This window comes from Cavia porcellus, unplaced genomic scaffold (genome assembly GCF_034190915.1).
Source record: "Cavia porcellus strain 051 isolate PalLab524CR breed Dunkin Hartley unplaced genomic scaffold, mCavPor4.1 scaffold_4, whole genome shotgun sequence".
Lineage (NCBI taxonomy): Eukaryota > Metazoa > Chordata > Mammalia > Rodentia > Caviidae > Cavia > Cavia porcellus.
The window spans coordinates 108,900,977-108,906,976 of NW_026947487.1; positions in this window are offsets into that span (position 1 = coordinate 108,900,977).

Below are 6,000 nucleotides of genomic sequence, written 5' to 3' on the forward strand. Positions count from 1 at the left end.
CTTAGAATGCTCTCAAATTGGCAGCAGCGACCGCCGTTTCAAAAAACTCTGAGGTCGTAAACCTTGACGGGCCAGCATTAAACTCCAGCTATAATTGCCTAGGCTTGCTCCAGTTTAGCCTGTGGTCTCTCTAAAAACACCCGTTGATTTCTTTTTGCTTATGGTACATTTCCATCACTTACTGAGCCTTTTTTCGCAACAAAATGCTTCCAGCAAAATTGGTTGCTTCATTTTGGGGACAGGGTCTAGAAGAAAGAACTGTTTATTTAGTTTTAGAAGGCCTGAGTTCGAGTCTTTATAACATGGCTCAAGCTTTTAATGGATTTTGTTGAAAGCCCATTGCACCAGTCAGTAGAGTGAAAATGTTTACCTGTCTTACCAACTTGACAGTTGTCACAAGGACCTTGGTACCAGCCATGGGATCTTAGGCCCAAGAATGGTGGCCTGATTATTAGCTGTGAGCAAAACATTCACAAAAGGCTCTCAGTGGCAAAATCAGGTATCTTCCTTTTCTTTTGTTACCGTAAATGTGAAACATATTTTTAAAAAGGCAACAAAATAAAAATACAATTTCTGCCCCACCTCATTTCCAGGTCCAACACTCAGAAGAAAACGTCATCAGCAATCTGCTATGATTACTCCTTGATTCAGTTACACAGTGTTTGTATGTGCATGGGTGTGTGCTTACGAGTGAGATCACGACACTGGTTCCACACTGGAGGAAAGTGCAAGAGGATGCCGAATTCCACGCGTGGAATTAGCCACGGAATCCTGGACTCACACTGTGGTGATTCTGCTTTGCAATTTGTCCTCTTTTTCCCTTTCTGCTTTGCTTTTGATTCCAAGGAGGAGTGTGAAGTGTGTGGGTGATTATCTCAGTATCAGGGAGAAAGGGGCTTCGTGTTGAGTCCAGAGCTCAAAAATTTACTGTCCCCCACAATGCATTTTTGAAAGTGTGCATTAAATATTTTAGATTTAATGCATTAGCCATCTATATTTTAGATCTGAGGATTAGAAAAAAATATAGCTAAAGTCAGTGATAGCATTCATAATGGATTAAAATAAGGACAGTGAATTGGTGATAGCATTATTATGAAAGAGTTAGACTTTCATAAAAGTGAAGAGTCTCTCTAAATACAAAATTTGTAACATACTATTTATGCTAAAAGTGCAGTAGCAAAACTACTCACCTGGAGCCATTCAGGTGCCTCTTTTGTGGAAGTAGGATTTTATTTTTCAACTATGCCCCGTGTTTCCCTATGGAAGTCATTTATTTCCAGGTATTTTCCTAGCCAACATTTAACTAAGAAGAACAGCTGGTCACAGCCACAGAGAGACATCAGTGAGAAAGCAGCAACCTCTGAAAGTCAGCTGAACTGGCCAGAGCTTTGAGTTTAATTCTGTAATGGGTGAAGCACATTTGCACTGTAGGCACATTTTTATATTTGTTTTCTGTAGCACAATTGTAAAATACAGATTCAAGTGCAGCCTTCTTTTGCCAAATATATGAACATTCTCATTTAGCAAGGGAGGAAAGGAAATGGCATTAAAAAAGGTCATTTTTCAAAATGCAAAATGAAGTCCATATTCATTTAAAAATTACAAATTTGCTTTTTCCACCTAGGTAACTGGAATTATAGCTCTTTAAGATGACTAAAATAGAGACATTTTCTGGATAGCACACTAAAATTTTTGTTTGTATTTCATATATGAGAGGACTGAACATTAGCTTACTATTATTCTTCTACCATTCACAAACATTTTGGGTGTTGATATAATAGAAATCCAGAAACTGAATGTTTAACATGAAAATTGTAGTTTCTGTTTCCATTTAGCTGTGTAAAGTTAGGGGGTACCGTAACTCATGGCTAGTTTTAATATTGTGACTAAAGTGTTTCAGGCAGCAGGAAGACAAGAAATTACTAGGGTCTCCATCTTCCCTGAGATTGGAAGTCTGGACCTGCTAGCTACAATGACATGCACAACTTTCTGAGAATGAGAACATTAGTAATAATTCAAACTACGAATTGGTCCAGAATATGATTAAATTTTGATGTTTTATGATATAGGCACCCCTTAATTTTGATGTGACAGGGTTCCCAATCAAACAGCTGCATTTTTGAGAGCTAAAATGCACTTTTTATTTTTAAGTGGTTGACTCTGTAAGAGAACAAATAAAAATAAGTGTATTTGTATTAGCATATGAATAGAAGGCAGCCAAGTGACAGCTGAGTGACAAAGACTCTTGGGGTCCTTGTTACAAAGGTGATGGTTTCAGATGGAGACCTGATAACACTTAGCAGGTGTAGAATTTGTGAATACAGAGGTCCAGTTATTTCAGTGAAATTCAAATTAGAAATCCTCTCTGATGGTATTTGAATGTTTATAATGAAAGAATAACACTTTACTAAACGTTTGACATCGCCCCCTAAATGACACAAACATACAAGTCCCCATCAGTGTACAATAAAGATCAAAATGTCTGCTTGGTTGATTTTTACAAAGAGAGACATGTGAAGGCTCGATCATAGGCAGAGGAAATAATAAAAGCTCTGTTTCTTTTTCAGAAATATTCCAATAGTATACATTAGATTAGTACTGCTGCTAGTAGTACACACACACACACACACACACACACACACACACACACACTGCACAAAGTGATGCTGACTAACTGGAGTTGGTCTACAGGAAGATAACCAGGTGGTGTGAGTTACTCTCAGATAAGCTTTTTAAAAATTCTGGGATACTTCACAGAAGCTAGGGAAAGGAAGAGAATAAGCTGTCATCCCATGTTTTAAGAGTTGCCATTTGCAAGAGGGAATAATTTTAACTCACAAACACATGAAAGTCCAAATAAGGAGTGTTGACCAGAAATTTGAGAGATGTGGATTCATGCACACTGGAAAGTATTTTCTAAGAAATCATGACCACTGCACAAAACCAGAAAGAACTCCAGGGAGATCATCCCTGCTTATCTCATGCTGCAGCCCCAAAGAGAACAGACAGCAACTCAGCTGTTCCCTGGGTCCAGTCCTATGGTCACTGGGGAGTTATTGAAAGCAAGAGAGCTGGTTTCCCATGGACAGAAGAGCAATGGTGCACAAATAAAGTCTATTTTCCTCTGTCTGAAAATGGTTTTTAGTAGCATAATGTTCCTACATTGTCAGGAGATACAGGAATTCAAATGAGCTTAGGGAAAGGGAGGAGAGAACAGGAAGAAATGCTGAAGTCCCACCGTGCATGGCAGATGGCATCGCACCCAAAGTAATGTTGATAATCAGTGTCAAAATATCTTAGGCTCATATTGCCAGAAGGCAAAGGATGAAAGTTAATCCAAGGAGTTTATGAGAAATGCAGAACTGAGGGAAATAGAGAAAACTGGCCTGGAAGGTATTTTAAAACATAACTTGAGCAACATTTGAGTTATCTCTAAGCTTCTTCAAATATATTTCCTAGTAAATGCAAAGCAAAGAAATCAATAGCGAGCAGATTCTGCTTATCCATTTTGTTGTATTTCATTTTCAGGTGCTACTAAAGGCTGCTGAAGGATGGACTAGGAATTAGCACTGTTGTGTGGCTGTGGTTTGGGTTTGAATCTCCACTTGTGCTGAAACCTTGGTCCCCAGGATCACAGCATGGAGAGGTGGTTGCCCAGGAGGAGGCACTAGGGGCATTGCCCCTGGTAAGGATTATGGCTAGTTTCGAGGAGTGACTTACCTTGGGCCTTCACCAGAGGCTGAGCATGTGAGGTCACCTGATCTATACCTTCAGCCTCTGTCTTAGCTACTTTCTCAACACGGGGACAAAATTTCCAACATTCACAGCTTACAAGAGCAGAGGTTTGTAAACTGAACCTTAGTTCAGTTTACACTTGGCTGGCTCAAGGCAAAAATAACACAGCGGAAGTACCTGCAGGAGGAAAATGGCTCATTCCAAGGTGGCAAAAAGATGAAGAAAGAGTGGAGAAGTAGACACTAGAAACCCTCGCAGGTCCCCGCTCCTGAGCCCCACGCCCATGCAGGCCTCACCTTCTAAGAGCAAGCCAGCTGTAGCAACCCTGTGATCCAACCACATTCTGAAATCCCAGCCTCTATGCACATGAGACTTTCAATGGTCACTCTTGATGTTAATCATAAAAGCCTCCAAAACAGTGACCTAAAGTAAGGCTTTTCTTCCTAGGTGCTCAGAGCTAGGAATTTTGTTACAGGAACAGAAAATGAACCCTACGTGTGTTATAACTCAACAAGCTCGTGTACTAATGCTCTCAGGGTGATGGTATGAATATCTTCCCTTCATCCAAATATGATTTTAGCTTTGCCAGGGGAATTGTTATGATTTTCTTGATCTGCTGGTTGATAGCATTAATGTCACACTATATCCCAGATTAATGTCCCTGTAATATCAGCCATAGACATCATCACCATCTACAGGAAAATCTGGCAGAGATCTTTCTTTCCTAAACAACATTTTAATGCCAAAACTAAAAAGATAAGCCTTCTACTGAACTCACGCTGTCTGGAATAGGCTGAGAATTTGCCTTTGCCTTCACCAGATTGCTGTCTTCTCCTAGCTCTCAGTGCACACACCGCAGACAAACGCAGCCCATGCATGTCATCAGGGAGGACGCTATAGTCCGCATTATCCAGGAGCAGTCACACAGAGGTCAGAAGGTTTATCTAACTCCATACTAAATTCCTTGTAGCTTTTTATTTTGTGCAAGTTCAAATTTACAGAAAAGTTTCATGAATGATGAAGAGGGCTCAGACCCTTTTTCAGATTCACCAGTTGTTGATTGGTGATTTTTCTCGAATTTGCTCAGTCTCATCCTTCTCATCAATTTCTTCCTGCTATTTATTATATTACTGAATATTTAGTGGCTTAAAGGCACATGGAATTTATTTTCTTATGGTTCAGCTGGTACTTATGCTCCACTCTGGCAAGGGTGAAATTAAGCTATCAGGAAGGCTGAGCTCCCTGTCATGGTTCTGAGGAAGTGTCCATTTCTTGGCTTCCATGGTTCTGAAGGTATAACCTCCTAAATATAACATTTGTCAATATGATAGAATTAAAAAGTAGAGACCTTTAAGGTGTGGTTTGCCTGTGAATGGAATTAGACACCCCTTCAGGGGAGCCTGGTGGATAGACTTGTTCTCTCCTCTTTCTGTCTCTCACCATGGAGGGAACAGCAAGAAAACACCTTATTAGATACTGATCTTGATCTTGAATTTCACAGCCTCCAGAATTTGGAAAAATACATTTCTGTTTGTTCCAAATTATCACATCTGCGGTGCTCTGCTATAGTAGCATAAGAGAAATAAGATTATTACTCACTCAAATTATCCACAGGACCTGGTTCCTTGGAGCTATAGAGCTGAGTTCTGTTTTCATCCACCAGGTGTGGGCTGAAGGCCTCCTTCTCAGCCCCTCAGATCACTCCCAGTCTTTCTCTTTGGCCTCCACCACTGCCCAACCAGCAGCAGTGTATTGAACCTTCTCAGCCTTTAAATTTCTGACTTTCTCTTCTCTAAGAGAATCTATGAATGTAGGTCACCCCAAGGTACCTCCTTATCACAACACAGTCACCTTGCAGCGTCACATGAGAGTGATTATCTTGTCACATTGTGATCTTCAGAGATAGGGTACAGAACCTGAGGTGCCCCATTTTTAGAATATCATCGACCACAGGAAGAGCTCAAGGGAGTGGACCTCAGCATCCTTGGCCCCAAGGATATAGCTCCAAGCCCAAGATGGGAAACATCCTTGTGAAGAATGTATCCTGGGGGAAGAAGGCTGAGAGTTTAATGTTTATCAGCACCACTTGCAGAGATTCTAGAAGATCCAGGAGCTTTAGATTACTTTCTCTTTTCATCATGATAACACCTTGAAAGGTATTGCTCTTATTTTAAAAATGAGAACAGCCAAGTATACCAAGTATGGTTCCAAGATTTATAAAAAGCTGTACAGAGCCACACACAGGGTGCGAATCCAGATGTCAAA